The following is a 27,967-nucleotide window of genomic DNA, read 5'->3' on the forward strand; positions in this document are numbered from 1 at the left end:
TCAACGCCAAAGCGACATGCGCCTACACCTCTTCCATCTGTGGCAAAGAGAAGTAGACATGTCATGCATCTTCCACAGATGATGACTTCTCGTTCAAAAGATGCAGAGCCAGTGGATGTTCTAAACTGATGTGCGTTGTTCAGATTGTAAAGTATTCCTATGTTTCAATGCGGAAAGGAACTGTCTTATGGTTTTCCACCAAAGATAAAGACAGTAATGAAGAAAATTTTGAAAATTGCAATTTTTCAACATTGTTATTGAAATTTTTGAAAATGGCAGGAATACACTAAATTTAGAGTTTTGTGATTTCTATCCCTGTATACATTTGTAATATGTAAATAAAGTGTCTGTAGATTATTTGTATGTTCATTGTTTACAGTGGGAAGGTAAGAAATTCTTTTTCACGACCGTATGGTTTTACTATGTTGAGTCCCAATGTATCATATGCTGTATCCGGTTTCGATTTTGTGAAAAATACTTTTTTTTCTGAAATGGTTTCTCTTTGAGTCTAAGTTGTCCTTCCCATAAGAAATATGTGAATGTTGTTCACTAATCTACAGTATGCTCAGGACTGAAAAGGTTAAGGTATTGTGTTTTTGATAATGAGTTTTTTGGCTTTCTTAATGAAGTGCACATTATCTCCTGGGCATGAAGAAAGAAATCGTATGATTCAGCAATTGAAAACACAAGTTAAATCTTACTACAAAGGGCATTTTGCTATTTTTAAGCTTGTGCGAACCTTGTGTTCAAAATTTGAAACATAAGAAGAAAGGACTGGTTGTAAAGCCTTCCTTATTCACGGACATGAGTTCATGAGGTCAAGCGAATTTGATTGACTTTCAGTCATTCAGGACCATTTGATTTTAGGTTGTTGTGCTAAGACCATTGAAATCAAAGGTTTCAGATGAAGTGGGTATTACTTTGTTCGGCGATCCTTGTGTTTTACAGTCGGACAATGACAGAGAATTTGTTACTAAAAATATTGACAGTCTTAAAAATGGTGCACAGCAAACCGCGACACAGTCAGACTCAAGGTAGCGTCGAAAGAGCCAACCAGGGGATAGAGAATAAGATATCCACCTGAATGCAAGACCACAAAACATCAAATTGGAGTGAAAATTTAACGTTTATGTGTTCAGGCAATGCTTAAAAGACAAAGTACACTTAATACCAACTGATATTGTGTAACAGAGAATGTTATATAGAAGTATATTAAATGTTAACTTATGAAAAACAGTGCATTGCATAGTGGTATGAAAAGATTCCCGTTTGAGGCAATGTTCCCCCCCCCCCCAAGATCCGAGAGCGGCGTATCTAATTCAAAACTACCAACTAAGGTACTGGAAAATTTGGAAACATAACATGATCTTCAATGCACAATTGCTTAAATTCAGGAACAAAAAGAAAACGAAATTCAAAGTAACGAGAATGGAAGTTCTGATGAAAAGGAAACAAACCAAAATTTATCAAGTGGTGAAAAGCTCGTAGATGATAGTGATTATGCCCTCCATGACCTGGACAAGTCTACTTAGGACATCAAGAGACAGAGAAAAGAATCTAGAACAACAAGCTAAACGCATGAAGAAACTTCATACGCCAGTAGAAAAAGGAACATCAGTTCGAAAACCTGTCCACCATGTTCACCGCTGTAGAGGAGATGCTCGATCAATCCTTGGCGTGGTACTGGATATTGTCGATTATGGACTTTCCAGAATTGGAAGGGAAAATGGAATTATATACTAGCTATTCTCAAGGTAAGTTTTCAAAGCTAAAATTGAAGATACCTCTCTCTCTCTCTCTCACTGCCCTAGTATGTTCAGATTTCAATGATAATATTTTTTTAGGTCTCAGTTTAGTAAATGTCCTACGAACATAATCCAACAAAATGAAGTTCCTATGGATAAAACAACAGCTGAGAGGACTGTTGCAACTTCACAATCACTTGGAAGTGGACAAGGGAAGGACAGCTGATTAAGAAAGTGATGGAACCAACCAGAGCGAAAAATATCCTGGATGTGGTGCTGATAAAACCAGATGAGCTCTATAGGGAAACTGAAGTAATAGATGGTATTAGTGATCATGAAGCTGTTTTTGTCGTAGTTAAAAATAAATGTGATAGAAAGGAAGGTCTTAAAAGTAGGACTGTTAGGCAGTACCATATGGCTGATAAAGCAGGTATGAGGCAGTTTCTAAAAAGTAACTATGATCGGTGGAAAACGGTAAATAAGAATGTAAACAGACTCTGGGATGGGTTTAAAGAAATTGTTGAGGAATGCGAAAACAGGTTTGTACCTTTAAGGGTGGTAAGGAATGGTAAAGACCCACCTTATTATAATAGAGAAATAAAGAGACTAAGAAGGAGGTGCAGACTGGAAAGAAATAGAGTTAGAAATGGCTGTCGAAGTAAGGAGAAATTGAAGGAACTTACTAGAAAATTGAATCTAGCAAAGAAGGCAGCTAAGGATAACATGATGGCAAGCATAATTGGCAGTCATACAAATTTTAGTGAAAATATAAGGGTATGTATAGGTATTTTAAGGCAGAAACAGGTTCCGAGAAGGACATTCCAGGAATAATTAATGAACAAGGGGAGTGTGTATCTGATGTATCTGAGGATCTTCAAAAGGCAGAAGTATTCAGTCAGCAGTATGTAAAGATTGTTGGTTACAAGGATAATGTCGAGATAGAGGAAGAGACTAAGGCCAAAGAAGTAATAAAATTTACATATGATAACAATGACATTTACAATAAGATACAAAAGTTGAAAACTAGAAAAACGGCCGGAATTGATCAGATTTCTGGGGATATACTAAAGACAATGGGTTGGGATATAGTACCATATCTGAAGTACTTATTTGATTATTGTTTGACCGAAGGAGCTATACCAAATGAATGGAGAGTTGCTATAGTAGCTCCTGTGTATAAAGGAAAGGGTGATAGACATAAAGCTGAAAATTACAGGCCAGTAAGTTTGACATGCATTGTATGTAAGCTTTGGGAAGGCATTCTTTCTGATTATATTAGACATGTTTGTGAAATTAATAACTGGTTCGATAGAAGGCAATTCGGTTTTAGGAAAGGTTATTCCACTGAAGCTCAACTTGTAGGATTCCAGCAAGATATAGCAGATATCTTGGATTCTGGAGGTCAAATGGACTGTATCGCGATTGACATGTCTAAAGCATTTGATAGGGTGGATCATGGGAGACTACTGGCAAAAATGAGTGCAATTGGACTAGACAAAAGAGTGACTGAATGGGTTGCTATATTTCTAGAAAATAGATCTCAGAGAGTTAGAGTAGGTGAAGCTTTGTCTGACCCTGTAATAGTTGAGAGGGGAGTTCCTCAGGGCAGTGTTATCGGACCTTTATGTTTTCTTATATATATAAATGATATGAGTAAAGGAGTGGAATCGGAGGTAAGGCTGTTTGCGGATGATGTTATTCTCTATAGAGTGATAAATAAGTTACAAGATTGTGAGCAACTGCAACGTGACCTCGAAAATATTGTGAGATGGACAGCAGGCAATGGTATGTTGATAAACGGGATTAAAAGTCAGGTTGTGAGTTTCACAAATAGGAAAAGTCCTCTCAGTTTCAATTACTGCGTTGATGGGGTGAAAGTTCCTTTTGGGGATCATTGTAAGTATCTAGGTGTTAATATAAGGAAAGATCTTCACTGGGGAAATCACATAAATGGGATTGTAAATAAAGGGTACCGATCTCTGCACATGGTTATGAGGGTGTTTAGGGGTTGTAGTAAGGATGTAAAGGAGAGTGCATATAAGTCTCTGGTAAGACCCCAACTAGAGTATGGTTCCAGTGTATGGGACCCTCACCAGGATTACCTGATTCAAGAACTGGAAAAAATCCAAAGAAAAGCAGCTCGATTTGTTCTGGGTGATTTCCGACAAAAGAGTAGCGTTACAAAAATGTTGCAATGTTTGGGTTGGGAAGAATTGAGAGAAAGAAGAAGAGCTGCTCGACTAAGTGGTATGTTCCGAGCTGTCAGCGGAGAGATGGCGTGGAATGACATTAGTAGACGAATAGGTTCGAATGGCGTCTATAAAAGTAGGAAAGATCACAATATGAAGATAAAGTTGGAATTCAAGAGGACAAACTGGGGCAAATATTCATTTATAGGAAGGGGAGTTAGGGATTGGAATAACTTACCAAGAGAGATGTTCAATAAATTTCCAATTTCTTTGAAATCATTTCGGATAAGGCTAGGAAAGCAACAGATAGGGAATCTGCCACCTGGGCGACTGCCCTAAATGCAGATCAGTATTGATTCAGTTGAAGGTTTATTAAAATGCTCTTGCAAGTCTAAATGCGAAGCCATGACGTGTATTTGTAAGAAGAAGAGTGTGCTTTGCAACTCAAAGTGTCACAAATCATTACCTTGCTGTAATAAATGGTAAACATGTCTATCTCTTTATCTATTATAAAGGATTTGCATTTTTCTTAACTTTTCTTAAACATTACTTTCCTTTTATGTATTGGTTTTGCTTTTTTATTCGTTATTTTATTAGCTAGTACCGTTTCCTTGCAAATAGTCAACTGTCACTACCTCAAGTCGGTGAGAGTATACTTTACTTAGTTACAGTCAACTCTGACTAGTAAATGTTGATCGAAATTGAACACTTACTGCTCTTAACAAACTCTCACTGATAAGACCAGTTAGAGTCAACGTTACCCTCAGAGACTCAACCCATACTGGACAATCGACTTCACCTGTAACACCACTACTTCATAAATAGTTGCCATGATGTTAGTAAACAATCAATCAATCAATCAATCAATCAATCAATCAATCAATCAATCAATCAATCAATCAATCAATCAATCAATCAATCAATCAATCAATCAATCAATCAATCAATCAATCAATCAATTAATCAATCAATCAATCAATCAATCAATCAATCGATCGATCAATCAATCAATCAATCAATCAATCAGTACAGATCTGCATTTAGGGCAGTCGTCCAGGTGGCGGATTACCTCTCTGTTGTATTCCTGGCCATTTATTGACTGCGAAGAATGTTTGAGGAGTGGTTATGTGGCAAACTGGGAGTGAAATTTCTAGATCCTAATGGGTGGGTAGGAGATAGGGATCTGCGCTCAGATGGCCTTCACTTAAACCGCAGTGATACGTATAAGTTAGGAAATTTGTTTAGAAGGGTAATAGGGAGGTACTTTCAGGGAAACGGTGTTGTCTAGGGAGCCGTGCTGGAAGTCAACTAGGGATAACATAAAATGTTGGTGTTGAACTGTAGAAGAAGTTTAAAGAAAGGAATAGAATCGAGTAACTTCATAAATATATATTTACCAGATATTGTAATAGGAGTTGAATCATGGTTGTGAAATGATTTAATGGATGCAGAGATTTTCTCAAGGAACTGGAGGTAGGATAGGATAGGATAGGATAGGATAGGATAGGATAGGATAGGATAGGATAGGATAGGATAGGATAGGATAGGATAGGATAGGATAGGATAGGATAGGATAGGATAGGAATGGTGGGAGGGGGAGTATTCGTTCTGGTGAAAGAAGAATTTGTAAACTATGAAAAAGTTAAAGATGACAAACATGAAATTCTAATGCAATGCTCATTTCTAAAGATAATATTCAAATTGACGTTCGAGTGCACAGACCCGGAAATTCAGAAATATTTGATAAGATAATCAGCTATATGGGAAACGACTTGGAAAGGAATGTGATTGTAGCGGAAGATCTCAATTTATCAAATGTCAATTGGGGACGTAATGCAAACGATAGAAAGCATGACCAACAAATGGCAAATAAGGTAATATATACAGGGAAGCTGATTCAGAAAGTGATGGAGCAAACTAGCGGGAAAAATATCCTGGAATTGGTGCTGATAAAACCAGGTGAGCTTTATAGAGGAACCGGAGTAATAGATGGTATTAGTGATCATGAAGCTGTCTTCGTCGTAGATACAAATAAATGTGATAGAATGGAAGGTCTTAAAGTAGGACTACTAGGCAGTACCGTATGGCTGATAAAGCAGGCATGAGGCAGTTTTTAAGGAAGTAAATTTCATAGGTGGAAAACGGTAAACAAAAATGTAAACAAACTCTGGGATGGGCTTAAAGCAACTGTTGAGGAATGTGAAAAGAGGTCTGTACCATTAAAGGTGGTAAGGAATGGTAAAGACCCACCTTATTATAATAGAGAAATAAAGAGGCAAAGAAGGAGGTGCAGACTGTGTTGCAAATCTTCGTGGAAGTAAGGAGGAACTGAAAGAACTTACTAGGAAATTGAATCTAGCAAGGAAGGCAGCTATGATAACATGATGGCAAGCATTATTGGCAGTCATACTAATTTTAGTGAAAAATGGAAGGGTATATATAGGTACTTTAAGATTTTTCGCTATGTTGCTTTAGGTCGCACCGACACAGATATGTCTTACGGCGACGATGAGAGAGGAAAGTGCTAGGAGAGGGAAGGAAGCGGCCATGGCCTTATTTAAGGTACAGCCCCAGAATTTGCCTGGTGTGAAAATGGGAAACCACGGCTGCCGACAGTGAGATTCGAACCCACTATATCCCGGATGCAAGCTCACAGCCGCGCGCCCCTAACTGCACGGCCTACTCGCCCCAGGTACTTTAAGCCAGAAACAGTTTCCAAGAAGGACATTCCAGGAATGATTAATGAACAAGGGGAGGGTGTAAGTAAGGTTCTTCAAAAGGCAGAAGTATTCAGTCAGCAGTATGTAAAGATTGTGAGTTACAAGGATAATGTCCAGATAGAGGAGGAGACTAATGCTAAAGAAGTAGATTCACATATGATAAAAATGACATTTGCAATAATATACAAACGTTAAAATCTAAAAATGTGGCTGGAATTGATAAGATTTCTGGGGATATACTAAAGACAATGGGTTGGGATATAGTACCATATCTGAAGTACTTATATGATTATTGTTTGGTTGAAGGAGCTATGCCAAATGAATGGAGAGTAGCCCCTGTGTATAAAGGAAAGGGTGGTAGACATAAAGCTGAAAATTGCAGGCCAGTAAGTTTGACATGCGTTACATGTAAAATTTGGGAAGGCAGCCTTTCTGATTTTGTTAGAAATGTTTGCGAAATTAATAAGTGGTTCGATAGAAGGCAGTTCGATTTTAGGAAAAGTTATTCCAATGAAGCTCAACTTTAGGATTGCAGCAAAGTATAGCAGATATCTGGGATTCACGGTGTCAAATGGACTGTATCGCGATTGAGCTGTCTAAAGTATTTGATAGGGTGGATCATGGGAGACTACTGGCAAAAATGAGTGCAATTGAACTAGATGAAAGAATGTCAAAAGAATAGATCTCAGAGAATTAGAGTAGGCCAAGCTTTATCTGACCTTGTAATAAGTAAGAGGGGAATTCCTCAAGGCAGTATTATTGGAACTTTATGTTTTCTTATATATATAAATTATATGAGCAAAGGTGTGGAATGTGAGGTAAGGATTTTTGCGAATGATGTTATTCTGTATAGAGTAATAAATAAGTTACACGATTGCGAGCAACTGCAACGTGACCTCGATAATGTTGTGAGATGGAGAGCAGGCAATGGTATGTTGATAAACGGGTCAAAAGTCAGGTTGTGAGTTTCACAAATAGGAAAAGTCCTCTCAAATTTAATTACTGCGTTTTTGGGGTGAAGGTTCCTTTTGGGGATCATTGTAAGTATCTGGGTGTTAATATAAGGAAAGACCTTCATTGGGGTAATGACATAGATGGGATTGTAAATAAAGGGTACAGATCTCTGCACGTGGTTATGAAGGTGTTTAGGGGTTGTAGTAAGAATGTAAAGGAGAGTGGTTATAAGTGTCTGGTAAGACCCCAACTGGAGTTTGGTTCGAGTGTGTGGGACCCTTACCAGGATTACTTTATTCATGAACTGGATAAAATCCAATGAAAAGCAGTTGGATTTGTTCTGGGTGATTTCTGACAAAAGAGTAGCGTTACAAAAACGTTGCAAAGAAGACGAGCTGCTCGACTAAGTGGTATGTTTCACCAAGGTTGAACTTATACTATTTCAGACTGAAGAGCTACGTGAAATAGAAACAATTTTAAGATAAGGTCACCGCCAATAAATAACGAATTTAATCAAAAGCGACAGGTACCGAGAATTGAAGAGTAGGAGTATAAATTTGTCATCAAACTGCGAGTACGATCCAACTGGTACTGGGAGTCAGGAACTGCCGCATTATAAAGGAACATCAAGAGTTGTATCAATGTAGGCGCTGGACGAGAATGTTCAAATTCTTTTTTGCATACAGCACAGGTTGGAAGATGCTGACATTACGTGTACGAACTAGTATTAGGAATGTGTTGGAAAATGCTTTACACCAAATGGCAGTTACACGCAGTATAATATTTTTCAAAATGCTGAACACCGAGGAAAAAGCAAATTATGAAGATGTGCATGACCACTTACAGGATAGTTTGAGTATGGTGATTATAAACTGTATGCATCGGCTAGTTTTGAAACCCGTAAGTCACGAAATGTAAACTTGTGGGAAAACTGACTGCTGAATAAACCAGAAGTACATCATCAAGTTTTATTCTTTATTCACAGTGCCTATACACCCTGTGACTTACGGGATTTTAAAACCAAAAGATCAACTGCGTAAGGAAAAACCAACGTTCGTACTCACGTTATTTACTGATGTGTGTATCTGATTTATTTATGCACAAAAACTATAAATATTCACAGTACAATAAATTCCACCAAAATTGTACCAGAAAAAATATGATATTTTAAATATTTTAATACATGGAAAGTGTTTCATAAATGAAAGTGAAAATTCCCCATTCACTCCTTTTTACCGGTGCTCCAGTTAGACACAGTAACCCAGAAGAAAAATTATAACAGGTGCAGATTTTATTTTCTATTAAATTACCGTACACATTATTAGAAAGCAACTATTAGATTAAGAATGAAAGTGTTTCGTTGATACAGTTCTTAGTCATTGTAGCCTACATATGAAGTTTGTTTCACTCTACCTGCTTGTTTTTTGTTACACTTATACAAATGCGTATTTCTAAATCTTTTTTCCTTTTTGTGACACTAATCTCATTATCGGTTGATAAAGACATGCATGCACAACAACTGGAAATGCTTCTACAACAAACGCGAAACAGTGTGCTTTCCGCGATTAGTGAAATTTGTGTTACCAACAGCTGATTCCGACACTGCACTCTAGCGGTGAAACACTGTTACCTAGGGAAAACCACAAGTCACTGACTTACAGATTATTAAAACCAAAACAAATATTAGCGATCCCATCCCATCTATCTACTCTTCAACACCCATTTGGTCACGAGATGTTCAAAACTCTGACTTATGGTGTTTCAAAGCTAACAGTTGATAGCAAACAAAAGCTCTCCTGCCACTTAATTCAATTGGGAGAGATTGAAGAAGTCATCAGGATATCCACAGTACGAATACACAGGGCAGCGCGAGACGAGATGTTCAATCGTTTGTTCTTCAAACTGCATGGCACCTTGGTGAGCTGATCCGAGCCCGTTTGTGGAGAAACTACTTACAGTAGCCATGTTCACTCCTCGGTCTGTTGAGACGACACCAGAGGTACCTTGGTAGGTGGAACCTCTTGGCTTCTTAGTGGGATCAAGAGGGTGGGCATTTCTTTCCGATGTTTATAATGGCCAATCCTTCTTTCAGCTACCATTTAAATTAAACCCATCCGCAGTAAACTTCCCTGCGATGACACTTCCTGGTCTTCTTGATCGCAACCATTGCTGAAATCCTGATGCAGTGGTAAAAATGTGAAGCGAAATTTTGTTAGCCCCCCCCCCCCCACCCTCAGAAGAGCTTGTTTCCGCCTTAGGTGTGGTGGAGACTGAATGCAGGTGACATGGAGTTGAATTCATTGTCCCAGTGATGCAACGCTTTGTGTCTATTTTATGTACATGGGTACTTTCTAACCAAGGAGGCGCACAGTTCTCGGCAGCCGAGTGGACAGTGCTAATGCTAGTTACACTGACGCTCTCCATGAGGTACGACTGATCTCATGCAGTATATTTTATCTTTCTGCATGTTGATGTGTGAGCTTGGTGCGGTGTTCGTTATAGTTCAGGGTTCTTTCTAAAGTGAGTCCGAGATATTTTGGGTAAAAATTGTGTCTCAACATTTAACTGTTAAGCACAATTGTTGGTTTATAGTTCGCAATACGATGTGCTAGGTGGAAGCGAGAGCCTTCAGTTTTTGTTGAGCTTGGGATTAATCTCCCGGTCTTGAAAATTGCTGATAACGTTTCCAGATATTCCGCCAGAATGCGTTCACCGTCTTTGAAGTTATGACTTTGTGTAAGCCGTGCGATAACTTCAGCAGAGATGTACTTGCTTGATTTTGTAGTAGGGAGGTCTTGGATGTCTACATTGAACAGGAGTGGAGCTAAAATAATTGCCTGTGGTAGGCCATTATTTAATTTTCTTTTATGACTTTTAGAATCGACCAGGAACACTTCAAATTGCCTTTCAGTTAACATGTTGGATATTAGGTGTGGAAATCGAAGAACCACTTAACTTTTTCCGAAAACTAGTAAAACCAAAATGATTAATGTGAACTCGCTGAATTATGCATTAATTTACGGCCAACTGTGGACTGCAATCGAAAGTAAGATCCAATGGAGCTTCTTATCATGCAAGATGGATGGCCATGACGTTCCTCTTTTGTTCTCAGCAACAGCAAATTGGATAGACTAAAGAACATTCGTTAGATTGTGCTAAACGTTTATGAAAAATGGTGGTTTCTGAGTTGGTGGAACTTACAATGACTTGCGCTTTTCGAAAGTGATAAAGGTGTATGAAGATCAAGTGTTTTGAAGAAGTGATGTTAGCGAATGTGGTATATAAATGCTGCCTCTATCTGGTGACGATGTTAGCAATCACATAAAACATGTATGAACCAGAATACACTGGGAAACGAAAGAAAGTACTCTTTCCTACCCGCTGCATTTACAAAAATTGTAGGTAAGTTTTTTAAGGTAGGTAAATCTATAAATTTAAATGTCGCAGTTTTGCACGAATTATTCTGAACATATAAAAGACTACATTGACAAGTTGCATTTTAAATGTCTTACAGAGGTAAGCGAATTGAGGAGTTCAAGTGTGTGAACATGTTGAAGAAGTTAAGAATAGATTTTGATTTCTTAAATGTGAATTCTGCTTCTTGGGATAAAAACATTTCCCATTTCATTGCAAAAGTTAATGTGAAAACTCTTCGATTTGTAAATGATATGGCAGAACAGAGTTAAGTTAATGCAAGATTCCAATGGACTTTTAACAGCCAATGAAGAACAAAGAGAAATAATTTTGCGACTTCTGCAAGATGATCGAAGACAACAGTCTGATTGTCGATAAGACACATCGAAAATTGGTCTAAAATTGGTAATGATTTATGATGCGTTTACACATGGTAATATATTATTACAACCATTTGAATATATTTTGAAATGTATAATTATCTTCATTTTAATTATTTCGCAGAATACCTATAACAGTTCAGTAGTTCAGCTTTACTTACGTATTCCCGTCCAGCGCCGCAAGGGGTTAGCATTATCTAGTTGTAATGACGTTAGGCACATTATCAAAACATGCCGAAAGTAAACAAAAATCTAGGGTGTTCGTTGAAATCACAAGGCATTTGTATGCGACTCACCATATACACTTCACTACTGTGCTCAGGCGGTTAGGACTATACAATCCACCGGCTGCCCCTAATACAGTACGTTAGAGAAGACCTCCTCACTAGGAGTATGTCTTGACAGAACTTACCGAGCTCCGAATAATTTAAGCCACTCTCGAACTTTTGGGAGTAATGGAGTCCCATTTCCATTTACACGGTGAGGAACTCCTTGGAAACAACTTGGCGAAATTAATTTCTGTCATTCTTACTGAAAGTTTTCATGCATAGTACATGTGGTCAAATATTTCTTCTGCTGTTCGGTACATAGAAACAAAAACGTCTTCTTGCAGTCTCATGAACTCGCCTGAGAATATCTGGTGTCACAGATGCACATTCCACATTGATTGTTACGGGGATACCCGTAGAATTCAGAGGTGAAAGAAGGTGCGGGCTGGAATGGGTCTAACTACAAAGCTGAGATATTGATTAGAATTGCATTAAAGGTTATATTTTTAAAATTAGCAAAACAATTTTCAGATAAAACTTCAGATTTAAACAAGTAACAACAAGTCAAATCAGGTACAAGACCAGGAAAGCCAAGATTTAGAGATATTTTAACAATCTGGGCCACAAGCTCTAATTTTTTACAATTCCTGATCACTCAGCTCACAACCACATATTACCAAAGGGCAGAAATCCCCCCATTACATGGAGCACTTGCTCCCACCTACCACTGTCAGGCCTCCTAGAGGCACATATCCTAATGTAAGAAAGAGCTGAACCGCTCTCAATTTTTCAACCCTATCAAAGGTCAGAACGGACTTTACTATTAACTGCCCTCGAGGCACACTTACGAAGAAACAGGGGTATCTTGTACCCAACCTAATGGTTAAGTTAATGGCCCGCAACACCAAGTAGAATGGAGGCGAGTACTTGCACTCCTACATGAAATCTTTTAAAACCTTAGAGGCACTAGGCCGATGAACCAGGAGCTTTTCCCAAACTATGCAGGTGACTCGTATAAGAAAATTCAATACATTAAGGAAGGAAAAGTTACCAAAACGTAGTCACGTCAAGACAAAAATGAAGGGGAGCTCGAGAGGGTAAAGCACTCTCTATCCCCGATTTACAGTTAAAGATATGTGAAGTTTTACAAAAGCGACGGAAAATTACATGTTTTCAAGATAGGTTACATAATAAAGGTTTCGGACCTTCGGCGCGGTTTAAACTGCTGAGCTAGCAAGAAATAAAGATGGTTAAGTGGCCAATACCTTGTTGAAGAGCTGCTGCCGGATGAAAGAGGCGCTTCCCGTCTCTTGTTACACTTCCATACACTAGACTAGATGTTGTTCGAGTGGCGGAGAGACAGGAAAATCAGCAGTTTTTATACTCTCGGGGAACATTCGAGACCTTTCATGAATAATTAAGACACACCCACAGTCGTTTATTGGCTGGCTAAAAGTTACACATCAAAATTGGAGAAGAAAGACACGATTGGTCAAAAATTAATTACAGAAATTCTGGATTGGCTCAATTCAAAACTGGCGGAAAGAAAAGATTTATATTGCCAACCCACAAATGAAAGAACGAAATTTAGTTATAGGAAAACTTATGAGTACAAAATATCTTCAAGAAAAGTTCCTTAACTTCGCCCCAGTGTGCATGAACATAGTTTTTTAGTAGAGGCATCTATAAGAGAATGTCCACACTTCTTGATCAATAGAAAACGAAACAAGTTGAACTCCACACAGTACTGACAACTTCGTAATCACAAAATTTACTGTACGGACATCTTCTGAGAAAACTTATGAGTTGATACAGTTGTAAAAGTTCAGAGTTTCTCCTGTAGAGGAGTACTTTAAGGCAGAAAATTCAAATGTGTGGCGTAGAGGTGTACCAACCGGTACAGATTCTATGACATAAGTCCTTTAAATTCCGGAAATTCCGTTAGTAACACCTCAGTATTAATGCAGACAATCAGGAATCACTCCAGTGTTATTATTTCCGAAAATCTTGCTAGCCAAGGTAAGGGAATATCTCCGGCAGTCTAACGCTCTGCATTCACGCCATTTAAGATGATTCCTCGTTGGTCGGAAACTTGAATTTGTGCTGTTCCTTGGAAATATCTTCCAGCAAATTCTCCCATTTATTTTGAAGGAATTCCATGTACGCTCGTCTTCCATGCGGGAAAAAGGACTGGTCCGTTGGGCAGCTCTCCGAAAATACCACACAACACGTTTATATTTCAACGTTCGTGGTCACACACGAGTTTTAAAGAGCCCTCACTGTTTGTCTTTAAATCTGTTTCCTTCTTTGGACCACCTTCTTACACGATTCCACATCGTCCCTTGATAAACTTGTTTCCCAACGGTACCCCATTCCTATGTCATCTATAGTTTCTTCACTGCATCCACCTAGTAAACCTCATTTTTACGTTTCATTTGTTGTTGGTAGTATGCTACATTTGTTAATGTAACCTCGTGCCGAGTCTTCAGCCTGAAAATATAAAAGTATTTTAACAATATCTGCCCGTATACTCACCCCTTCACACATCAATCTCCACTCTTTGAAGTACAGCTCTGTTTACTTACAACTACACCTAATGTTGTGACGTACCCACTCTTGCCCACATATGTGACGTGCCGGGTCGCATTCACTTGCTCATATGAGCGATATCCTACGGGCGCCAGCCTTCAGACATATGGCTCTTGAAGACGATAGTTGATAAATAATAATGAGACTCGAAATACTTCCGGAGGTGGGGTGATGAGACACTGACCATTAAGTACACTCTAAATAGGAAATTAAGGATCGCTAATACGAATTTCCCCAATTAACAATTGAAATAACTATTTATTAGGATGAAAAACGTGACAAGTACTTACGAACTCTGAACTTACGAAAACGAAAAACAAATAGAATGAAATAAGTCTTAATAAAATAAACTCTTAAGTAGAGACTTGCAGTAATTTATGCCATTAGCTCACCAGTTGTAGATTGTTATCTGATATAGCAGCTGATGTTTGATGGACCTCTCCTACAAGCGTCGTCATCTCTCGTTGTTGGTACCAGTCCTATTTATGATTCGTGCATAGCTCACTAATTGTACTACGACTTTCCGGACTTTAACACTTCCTATGATACTCCTTACATGAAGTTGTAATGAGCCCTAATTTCAATATTAAAACCACCTTGGGTTACGTTCATGGAGAGAATACACTCTTATTCTTCCCTATTCCAGAATTGTAGCGTAACTAACTACATAAAAATTATCCTGTCCTAAACCAGTCAAAACCGGTTTCTCGTTCACTAACTCTCGTCACAATGAGGGTAATTTTGAGTACTTTTCTACTCAGATGCGGAATGAACTAAGGTAAGGTCTTCAGCAGTTAAGACCTTCTCCGATGTCAAGACGTTCTCCGATGTAATGTTATAATAGGTTAGATGCTCTGCAGCTCTTGTTGTCGATGTATATAGGCTCTAATGTCTCCCTCCATCAACCATATAAGATGGTCCAGTAGATCTGATGTACTATTCCTTCTCCTATCCATCGCTGTATATCCATCATTTCATTCTATAACGTTCATTCACATAGGATGAACCTTCGCGCTCTCTCAAAGCATCATGTAGCGAACTTCGAAAGGTATTCGTTAAAAAGACTTACGTGACTCATCAGAATATTGAAGGGGTAAGGAATCTTGCAAGCTCGATGACGTACTATTCCTGGTAATTGGCTAAAATTAGCATGTCATGTCCAGTCACCTGACCTCGAGTTAGAGGAAATTTACAAGTGATGTAGAAATACTTTACTCAAGAATTAGTTCTTTCAGAATACATTATGGCCGTGATACAAAGAAATGAGATGATACTGATAATGGATGTCTAAAAACCCTATATACATATATTGTACCCGCTCAAAGCCTGAGTCCCAACCAGCATTTATCTCAGAGGGGTTACGGTCCGAATCTATCGCAACTAATAAACAAATCAACCCTACTCTACTCTATTAAATAATCAAAATTATGATTAGTGCTTGATCTAATTACGTACATATTAATTTGTCCCTTTGTCTATCTATCTTTGAATTTGTACAAGCCGGAAACGGCTCGTTTCACAATCAGGTTACCATAATGAAGGAATATGGTTTCCTCCCGCTAACGATAGCAATCTACAAATATATTAAAAGGTACTCATCTCAGCCTTGTAGTTTGCTAAACTGGACGAGCAGCACAGGCCTCGTCCAGTCTAGCCCTGCATTCTACTTGTTTTCATGCCAGCTTGAAGAAGTAATCCAATGCACTTTTCAGTTTTATACATATTAATTTTCAATTTTTAAAATTTTAACATTTTAAAAAATTTACACACACTGATATTGAACTGAAACTTAACATGTCTGGCCCTTTATCTAGCCCACTTAATGTAAATCTACATCCTTCGTTCCTTTCCCGGACATGGGATACCTCGGGATCCCCTTTTACAACGGCCCGGGCTCGCACTCGAAATCCCGTCTCGTTTTCACGCAGCTGACCAGGTATCAGTTGATGGTTGACTGTTTACTGGGTGAAATACGTCGAACACCCGTGATCGTTTTCACGCCACGTACTTTCTAATTTCTTTTTGTAGAATTTCACTCTCCTATCCATAGGTTTTAATATAATTTGTTCGGTAATTATTGGAACTCTTCTTGCCAGTAGACTGTTCAAGACTGTAATATGAACTACTACACGTCACGAATCACTGTGTTACGTAACATTCTAACACTTCGAACACTACTCCACGAGTAAGTATACATATGCTCCCTGGCGTAGTAACGGCACAGAATATTCACAAGTAATTTACGCACCCCTGGCGTGGTAACAGCTCGAACACATCATCAGAAGTAAATAAGTCCGTCTCCACGACCCTATATTTATATTCGACTCCCCTCTCCTCCGAGTTCACGGGAGGTCATCTTAGGGCATGCAGTTCCGATATCTTCATCCGACAATTTGCGCCTTTGCCAGTGGCTTAAATATGGGATCCAGTGATGTAATTATGTTCTGTTTTTTTCTTCAATTCTCAACTAATATCGTTCGCTGGTAATTGATATGATTGCGAATTTAGCTCTTGTATCCCAGCCTGGGATTTCGGGCTCTTTTGCCGCGTCCTTTGCCTGCAGCCAATCAATGGATAGCTTTCATGAATTCTCAGAATTACGCCAATCAATCTCCCTCAGTTAGTGACTTTTAATAACTTTTATTACTTGGTTAGGCTTCTAAAATTCACCTTATTTCGAATCTGTAACTCACTCCCTTCTATAAATTTAATCCATGGAGTTAATATTGATAATTCTTCTTACAATACGAAGTTGTCGTGCCTGCCTCCCGGCCTATGAATTTTACGATTGGTCCAAGTTCTCGCGGGACAGAGAAGTTTCATATTATTTTCTTCAAGTGCCAACCTTGCGCTCAGCTCCTGCTAGTAACTTGGAGCTCCTTTGACATCTTTTCTACGAATTTTGCACACGGCTCTTGCGGGGTTGCCACAGCAAATTTCGCTCGCGGCGATGAATTTTTTCACTAACTTGTGAACAACTCTCGCCTCTCCCTTTCCCCTTCGTCACCATTTCTGAGAATTCTAATTCTGCTGTCCCTTGTATTTCTTAATCTTAGTGGAGAGAACAGTCTGTGGCAGGTTGCACAATACCATCTCGGCCTGTTCTGGACTTCTTATGTAAAGTAAGATATTCTTGCTTCTGAAACTGAAATATATATTCCTCAATAATTAATTACTATTTAATGACGCCTATCACACCCCCGCAAGGGCGCAATATATATATAGACTATAATTTCAAATGACCTACCACAAATTACATACGTCTTTCTTATTAATTACACAGTTTGATAATTTTGAACATGGTGTGATTATCAAAACATCACAATGATACAATTCCATCACCTTCTATCCTAATGTCTGCCCCATAGAATAATTTCATTTTATTTTTATTTTATTATTATTATTATTATTATTATTATTATCATTATTATCATTATTGACAAATACGTTGCAATTGTGTAATATCCCGGTGGCGTTGGTCCCTTACAGTTGTGTAATAATAAGTTAAGTTAAAACAAAATTACCCCACAACAACAACAACAACAACAGCATAGTACAACAAGAAATTCATTGGAAATAAAATAGACAAAAAACATACATATTTCCAGTACTTAACGCTACGGTTTATATTACTAGCTTAACATTACAAGTGATAATAAAGTAGAGTTAAAAACATTGGTAATAACACAACAACAACAACAACAACTGCTACAACATGAGGGCAACAAGCAATTTCCTGGACAGAGAATACCAAAATAATAACTACTAGTATCACAATCAAAACGAACAGATAATCACAAATTCATTGTCCGTAATTTACAATTTTCAATGTTCACTTTACAGTAGCATTAATGGTCTTCTTAGAAAACTTGATACGGGAAGGGAATGTATGAAATACTGTTGTAGGTAATTTATTCCAATTTCTTATGGCCCTGTTTACGATGAAAAACTTGACGACATCCGTATGATGCTTTCTGGCCCTAATTTTATGCTCATGATCGTTTCTCGTTAAATACGAGGAAGGTTCCAAACTACTCCAGGCACCCGCCTAGCTCTCTTTTAACTACTGACCAGGTGTACGTTTACCTCAACGGTGCTGTCAACAAAGAAACCGTCCGCACTTGGACCAGAGAACCGCGTATTATTGTGCACGAAGTCGAACTGCAGCCATGAAGTTAGTGGGACATTATTTTTCTATGGCAGTAAGTATTATGTGGACATGTTGGTAAATATTTTTCTTTCACAGCTCTTGGCAGGAACACTAGATGGAGCTACAGGCAGTGTTGTTCTGGACTACCTATCGGTATTCCGAACGTGTTCACTGTGGCTCAATGTGGCCACCACAGGGCCATAATATCATACTCAGCGATTTATACCCGCGGGAATAGTTGAATGAGAAATATCTACCGACAGAAACTAGCAAGTGTCCTGTACGTAGTCGCTTTCCGAGGGATTTTTTTTTGTGTGTGTTTTGCTAGTGGCTTTACGTCCCACCGACACAGATAGGTCGTATGGCGACAATGGAATAGGAAAGTGGCCTTAATAAAGGCACAGCCCCAGAATTTGCCCGGTGTGAAAATGGGAAATCACTGCAAACCATCTTCAGGGCTGCCGACAGTGGGATTCGAACCCACTATCTCCCTGATGCAAGCTCACAGCCGCGCGCCACTAACCGCACGGCCAACTCGCCTGGTTCCGAGGGATGAGTGAGGTGATATGTCGTAGAATGGTATCACACATGAATGTACACCACGAAAATGGGCAAATTGATCTTTCTAGTTATGCACATTTCAGTGAGTAATTGAACCCTCAAATGGTGAGGTGAGGTCGTTTATGACAGTGGTCGTCAAAGTAGGGGGCGCGCCCCCTAGGGAAGGGCAGTGAGTGATAAAGGGGGGCCAGCTCTCACTAGAATATTTACATGTCGTGTTCTGCAACAAATGTCGCTATGCTAAGATTCTCGCATCCATGAACGAAGGCAGCAAGTTCTTCCACCGCCATTCAAGACTAGTAAGCGGGTACATTTTCTGCTTTATTTAACAAGAACTGACCAGTAGATTCTGCCGGCACGTGTTCTGAGAAAAGGTGCGAGTAACGTTTTCCACACACGCACCCACCACCCGCAGTGGTATCACGTTAACAACCACTGATGACAATAAGGCACTTGACAATGTGTCTGCTACACATTTACAAGAAGAGATTCTTCTATTTCGTCTCGATTTCAGCCAGGACTTTAGAGTGGGTGAACAGGTGAATTCTAGTACGTGTTCAGTGGAAGTGGTTAGCCCGATTTAAAACAGACTGACACAAGCATGACCATACCCACGGATAAGTGGCTTATTAGCAGAGTGCTTGGCCGCCTTCGAAAATATTCAGTCCTAATAAAGAACAAGATTGTAATTTAATGAAAATACATTGCTCTTCCGCTTCAACTGCTGCTCCCACCAGGAACATTTATTCTACACCCAAAAGCAAAATGCGTAAATATCAAGACGATTATCTCACATTAGACTTTAATAGCATTCCTTTGAATAATAGACAGAAGCAAATACAGTACTATAGATCTCTTGATATGTTGTGTGCGAAGAAGCCTATGGGAAGTGCTAAGAAAGGAAAGAAGAATAGGGTGGGAGTACCCTAGATATTTCATGTTTCAGAAGGGGGCGTGACCGGAAAATTTGAGAACCCCGGGTTTATGGAACCAGTCACACCGTACACCTCTATACTCTCTAAACCTTTCCTTCTTGCCTGAAGCGACTGTTCACTAACGTTGTCCGGCTTCGTTTCACCCAGTTTTGAAATAATGATGCCATTATTTTCCCCACCTCGCCGTTTGCGTAAGTATAACTAATTTTACTTTCTTATATATTTTAGGAAGGAAGATAATAATGATGGATGTGTGTGACTGAGGTGGGTAACGGGAGTTCTCTGTGACAAGAGAATGCCGATACAGATGAATTTGAAATATACGGTACAGTTGCCCTTGAAGTCGCTAGGTATAGAGCTGAGTGCCGGCCGTTACGAGACTAGCAGAGAACCAACTTCTTGATATGGAGATGGGAATATCTCATCTTCACCATGTTATAAACGGAGGAAGACGCCCAATAAATGAGGAATAACGTTAGAGTCGTCTCCAATTGTATGGCCACCTCACACCGCCGCCAATACCACCTTAAAGTCACAGGAACTCTGCAAATTTGAAGGTCAAAGCCAATATGGCAAGATTCCAATAACGGCAACGTAAGAGCATGCAAACCTACAACGTAATGATGATTTCGATCGAGAAATGGCGTTCCCTGACCCATGAAACGAACGCTACAACAGTAGGATAAAGGCTTAAAGGGAGAAGACATATTTTAGAATCCTACGCCATGAGCTTCAAGTATTGAAGTTAACATGTTTCTGTTCAGCTTTATTTATCCATGAAATGCTTCTATCACCGAAACATATTTTCCAGACTTTGTGAACATTGTGCTAAATGATGACTAAGGTCGGAACAATGCAAGAGATGGATAAATAACGTTGCTGTGATTCAGTTTGGAAGTTAAGAAGCAGAATTGAAGAAGCAATGCTGTATTGAGTCTCTTACAGCCATACATTGTTTTAAAAGATGCCATTCTGTTCCTTACTATGAGTGTCCAGAGAATAGATTTTCAAGTTATTTCTCTGGTTACGAAATGAACGAAAAGTCTAGAAAACATTTATAATTTCTGTATTTGTAGATTATGGTAGAGTTTGATATTGTTTTATCAGTAAAAAGTCTGGAGTCACCTGCCTCCTTAAAGATGAAAATTAGTATCATTTAAGATCTTGCATTTCCATCTCGACTTTGATGGAAGAGTATCATTCCGTCCATTAACCCTGAAACAACACTGACCCTGCCATCCCAAGATCACCTCTGCTAACCACCGAACGGCGTTACATTACTCTACCTTCAGAACTTTGGAGATAGTTGGACTAAGTAAACTCTTTCAAGATTAAAATTATTGTGTTCTCTTTTCAATACAAATATTGGAGTTCCAACAATAGTCAAACATTCTTCTTTACATATTGCATACTATTTGTGCTCTTGAGCCACATGCGAGCCAACAGTGTGGTTTGTGTAAGGTGATGCTAGGTTCTCATTACCCATCACATAATGTCGTACTTGACTGTTTGGAGAAGATTCCTACAATATTTGAACTTAACCTGAGATACCGAAGTGTACAAACGGCTTGATCAAGCCGCGGTCATCTGCAGACGAAATTTCCAATCTAATAAATGGTAAAGTAGGACATGAAATAAAAGTGCACAGTGGTTTGAGTCAATTTGACGAATACAGAGATTAAGGAGCTTATAGTGACGGTAAAGATATAACAGACGATGACGACGACGTCAAGGGGGATTTTGAAGGAGTGTCCACAAACGAACAAACCCAGCTGCTCGACAAACAATTTCTAAAATTGGCCGCAAGGCCTCGCAAGTCACCCAATAATCCTTTCCATTCAAGATACTAGAATACATTTTGAACACAGCTATCCAAGAGCGAATGAAGTACAGTGTATTATTCTGTGAAGTTCATGTGTACAAGGAAGTAATTTTGAAATCATCTACTTAGCAATCAATACTGATCTGTATTTAAGGCAGGCGCCCAGGTGGCAGATTTCCTGCTGTTGTTTTCCTAGCCTTTTCTTAAATTTTCGCAAAGAAATTGGAAAATTATTGAACATTTCCTTTGGCAAGTTATTCCCATCCCTAACTCCCCTTCGTATAAAAGAATATTTACCCCAATTTGTCATCTTGAATTCCAACTTTATCTTCATATTGTGATCTTTCCTACTTTTAAAGACACCACTCAAACTTATTCGTCTACTGATGTCCTCCCACGCCATCTCTCCTTTGACAGCTCAGAACATACCACTTAGTCGAGCAGCTCGTCTTTCTCCCAAGTATTCCCAGCCCAAATTTTGCAACATTTTTGTAACGTTAGTCTTTTGTCGGAAATCACTCAGAACAATTCGAGCTGCTTTTCTTTGGATTTTTTCCAGTATTTAAATCAAGTAATCCTGGTGAGGGTCCCATACACTGCAACCATACACCACTTGGGGTCTTACCAGAGACTTATACGCCCTCCCTTTACACCCTTATACATAATTATAGTGCGTTAATACGGTATTATTTAACCAACTTTCGAAGTATTACAATTACTAAAAACTATTGAAGTCGTACTTAACAAGAGAAAGGTCTGTAATGCTAAATTGTGGAACAATACAAACATAAATAACACAAAATTTCAACATATTTTTTTTTCTCATTGCTGTACGTCGCAGCGACACAGATAGGTGAGTAGATAAAGTCAGGGATTCAGACGCAACCGCCACCTACGGCTCTCCGTAGAGGCCTCCACCGCCACATCCTCCGCACGCTCTCGGGAGAGCCCTCCTCCTCCACCACCTCCTCCACAGGCCCTCGGGAAAAGCATCCTCCCCACGCTAGCTAAGAGCGCGACACTAACCTCACATCCGCTATCTTCGAGGGGCTTAACCTAACTTTTATTCGTAGGAGAGCTAGCCTAACCTCATGGAAGGGCCAAACCTCAGTTTTACAGCCGGATGCCTTTCTGACGACTAAGAGCGCGAACCTAACCTCACAAGCGCTTTCTTGGAGGGGCTTAACCTTTTTATGCGTAGGAGAGCTAGCCTAACCTCATGGAAGGGCATAACCTCAGTTTTACGACTGGATGCCATTCCCGATGCCAATTGCACAATATGGCGGCTATACATGGCTCCTTATAAGACACCGCCTAACCTCACATCCGCTATCCTAGAGGAGCTTAACCTAACTTTTAACGCACAAGACAGCAAGCCTAACCTCATGGAACGACCAAACCTCAGTTTTACGGCCTGATGCCCTTCCCGACGTCAATTGCACAAGATGGCGCCTTTTCATGACTCTTTATGAGTCGCCTTAAGGGTGCTTGCGCAAGAACTTTCGACACGCAAGACACAAAGCCTAACGTTATAGAAGAACCTAATTCAGTTTTACGACCGGATGCCCTCCTCGATGCCAATGCCACGATGGCGGCAATACATGACTCCTTATGAGACGCCCTAAGGGTGCTTACTTAAGATGGTGGCTGCAAGATGGCTGCTATACATAGGCTTTTATGAGACACCCTTGGGATGCTTGAGCAAGATAACGGCTACAAGATGGCGGCTATACATGGCTCCTTATGAGACGCCTTAAGGGTGCTTGCGCATGATGTCGACTGCTCTTATGAGACGGCTTAAGGGTGCTTGGACAAGATGGCTTGAGACGCTCTAAGGATGCTTGCGCAAGATGGCGGCTACAAGATGGCGGCAATACATGGCTCCTTATGAAACACCTTAAGGGTGCTTGCGCAAGATGGCTGCTGCTCTTATCAAAAAGCTAGCTTAGATGCTAACGTGCCGTGCTGGTTTGTTTCATTAAATAAGGGGCTTAAATGCAAAATGTTAAATATCATGAAAACGGTGCGTCGTAGAGCAAAACGTACAAAAATATTCTGCCCAATACGCAGGTTCGCAGTGTAAGGTACATGATAGTATCAGAAATAAGTAGTCTAATGATGAGATCAACGGTTCGATTCCTACTTAAGCCCTTTGGCATTTAGTCAGTTTTAGCTTGTATTGAAGCAAGTTTTCGTAACTTGATCAGGTCTAGGTATGGCAGAGAGTATAACATACCGTGCTGGTTCAATTTATTAAATTTGGGGCTTAAATGCAAAATGTTAAATATCACGAAAATGGTGCATCGTAGAGCAAAACGGACAAAATTTTTCTGCCTAAAACATTGGTTCGCAGCATCGGGAACATGATAGCATAAGAAAAAATAGTCTAATGATGAGATCAACGGTTCGGTTCCTACTTAGACCCTTTGGCATTGACAGCTAACTAATTCTACAAGATGACGGCTGCTATTATGAGACGGCTTAAGGGTGCTTGCACAAGATGACATGAGACGGCCGAGGGGTGCTCGCACCAGCTGGCGGCAGCTCTTATGATGAAAGGTAGCTTACAGGCTACTGCGCAAGATGGTGGCTGCTGTTATGCATGCGGTAGAGGCCAATTTAAAATTCCACGTGCTCTTCAAAGCTACGTTCTTTTTGACAGGGGCCATCTTTAATCAACAGAGCTTCGTGCTGCCAATTTTTAGCTACTACCTTTGACATGTTGGGCGGCAGTGTCTACGTGACAGCTGTCATCCGCCATCTTTAATCAACACAGCACCGTGCTGCCATCTTTAGCTACTACCTTTGCAATGTGATGGCGGCAATTTGAATAAATAATAGCTGTCGACCACCATCTTTAAACAACAACGCATCGTGCTGCAAATTTTACGACACTCATCCTTATACATGTGGTGGTGGGTAATTTTATTTCCACGCGCTTTTTCGACGGCTCCCATCTTTAATCAGCTATATTTACAGCACTAAACCTCATACTTTTGAAATATGGTGGCGGGTAATTTAAAAAATTCTGCGTGTTTTTTGACAGCTGTCATCTTTAAACAATGGCGGCTATACATAGGCTGTTAAGGCCTCGTCCTTCTTCGTCTCCTCCGCCTCCTGTGTCAAGACATAACTTTATATCTCTATCGAACAAGTTTAAACCTGCATCGCGAAGGCACGAGTGTGCAGCGATAACATCATTGTGCATGTTTAGACTTGCAGATCACAAAATAATTTATTGCAACAATGTTTTCGATGTCGTTAATTTCAACATGCGTTCAGAACATTGTTTGATGTGTTCAGATCACTACATAAGTGATCAAGACTAGAATCGAACACTGTACTCGATACAATATGTGTTCAGAACATGTCAGGGGATACCTGTGTTCTAAGAAGATCAGATCACAAAAGAAGTGATTAAGACTAGAATCGAAAACTGTACTCGATGTCGTTAACTTCAACATGTGATCAGAACATTGATTGATGAGTTCAGAGCACTAAATACGTGATCAAGACTAGAATAGAACACTGTACTCGACACAATATGTGTTCAGAACATGTCAGGGGATACCTGTGTTCTAAGAAGATCAGATCACAAAAGAAGTGATTAAGACTAGAATCGAAAACTGTACTCGATGTCGTTAACTTCAACATGTGATCAGAACATTGATTGATGAGTTCAGAGCACTAAATACGTGATCAAGGCTAGAATAGAACACTGTTCTCGATACAACATGTGTTCAGAACATGTCAGGGGATACCTGTGTTCTAAGAAGATCAGATCACAAAAGAAGTGATTAAGACTAGAATCGAAAACTGTACTCGATGTCGTTAACTTCAACATGTGATCAGAACATTGATTGATGAGTTCAGAGCACTAAATACGTGATCAAGGCTAGAATAGAACACTGTTCTCGATACAACATGTGTTCAGAACATGTCAGGGGATACCTTTGTTCTCAGAAGATCCATTCGAAGAGAGAAAAATAATAAGAATTCCGTACAGCTTATGCAAGATAGCGGCTGTTATAACGTAAAAATTAAACAGAACGCCTAGTGCTATAAAAATACGCTGCTTACATTTAACAACTTATCGCATAAACATATGACATGAAATATCGTTTCAGAATCATATTATTTCAATCTGTTGGCATGGGTTACATGCATGAAGCTTGTGCAGGCGAGGGCTGCTATGTAAAATCCTGAACCGAAAAGATAATCGTGCTACACACATGATTGGGAGTGGAACCCAGGGGTTACGTCTGATCATAAGGGCAAAAATATTAAAGAACTCTTCCTCCACCTCCTCTTCCTGATTGCACCCTCCTCCTCCTCCTCCTAGGGCTAATGGGCCATAGGGCTAATGGGCTAAAGGGCTAAGGGGCCAAAAGGCTCCTCCATCACCTCACTACGCCCTTCTCCTCCCGGAAGGAGGTAGCTGAAGATGGTACATTTTTAACAGCAGCATCGCCCTCATCGATTCTTATAACAAGAATGCTTCTACTTTGTTAAGTGTAGCAAATTAATCTCTATTGTTAAATGGTATTGTGTTCAGAACCGAAGACATTCATACCACACATAACAGGGAATGGAACCTAAGGGTCACGTCTTATCAGAATTACCTAATAAAATCCCCGACCTATTAGTGGTGCGATGAGGTGCGTTTTCCTAACAGAAATCAGTATCTGCTTGATTGTTTTTAGTGTTTGGAACACTGAAATTTTGAAGATGGTAGCAGTGAGGTTAGCGATGTTCTGTTGTTCTGTTGTTGGATTTTAAATTCCGCGCTGCAACATGCATAAGGTGGCAGCCTTGAGGTTTAGCGCCGTAAAGATGGCAGCAGTGAGGTTAATGATGCTCTATTGTCCTTAAAAGTGAGGTTAGGGTCCGACAAGATGACAGCTGTCAAAAAGCACGTGGCTTTGTTTACCAACAAGTGCACGTGGTCGTGATGTTACGGTCACGTGGTATGCTGCGTCAGCACGCGAAGTTCAAAATCCACGCCTACGTAGTTAGAACTTTGCTATGTTTACAAGATTTTTACACATAGTTTTTCTTTATGATTTAAGTTCGTGCACATACGTTATGTTAAGATAGCTGCGCACAAAAGCGACGGTCGCACGCTCTAGTGGAAGATGCATGCATCATTGATAGGTGATGTGTACACGCTTTAAACCTAGCTATTCTTACTGCTACTAGGTTCGCAAGATGTTTAAACATCGCTATTCTTACTGCTCCTATGTTCACAAGACTTTTAAACATACCTATTCTTTGTGCTTTAAGTCAGTGCGCATAAGTTATGCTGAGATAGCAATGCGATTGTCGCACGCTCTAGCGGGAAAGTTCAGTACGATAATCGATGCATGCAAAATCGGTAGGTGATGTGTACACGCTTTTAAACTTAGCTATTCTTTGTGATTTAAATTCGTATACATAGGTTAGAAATACACATTATGCGATTGCTACATTCTCTAGCGGAAGAAGTTTAGAACAATAGTCGATGCATGCATTATCGGTACGTAATTTGTACACGCATTAAAACATAACTAATCTTTGTGCTTTAAGTTCATGCACATAGGTTAGCAGCACACAATTGCGATCGTTGTACACTCTAGCGGAAGAAGTTTAACCCCTCAGCGTCGCAGCCAATTAAATAGCTTCCTACCCCGCGGCCGGATGGGATTTCAACTACGCGCGACTGAAATACATCGATTCACTTAAAGAGTTACTACAAGTATAAGAGTAGCCCGATTTTCACGAAATTTGGAATTCCTTATGACACAACTATGTACATGCAGATAATTACATAATTGTTTCACATTTCCTTAGTAATTTAGTTCCGTGTGATAGAGTTCGAAGCACTCTTTGAGACAGGGACTCAAGTCATACTCCTGGCAGCAGTACACTGACGTCTTCTTTTCGCCGTGTTTTGAACACAGGATACAATGTCTCTGAGGTTTGGATTTCCAACTCTTGAGTGCTAATTTCCTGATAAAATATCTTTCCTGCAACCTTGGAACTGTATTATCTGATGCGCGCCGGCCTTGAATATTTCGTTCCCCTCCCTCCCGAGCGTATTTTGTAAACAAACCTTTCACCAGCTGAACCCGATAAGGTAATTGCTCAATATTTGTCTCTGTGACCTGTGTATTATTAGAGAATTTAGCAATCAGAATTCACCGTTGAAAACTTCTCTTTGACCTGTATAATTATCTATAGAATCTTACACGAAATTTCCA

This window comes from Anabrus simplex, chromosome 1, assembly GCF_040414725.1.
Source record: "Anabrus simplex isolate iqAnaSimp1 chromosome 1, ASM4041472v1, whole genome shotgun sequence".
Taxonomy (NCBI): domain Eukaryota; kingdom Metazoa; phylum Arthropoda; class Insecta; order Orthoptera; family Tettigoniidae; genus Anabrus; species Anabrus simplex.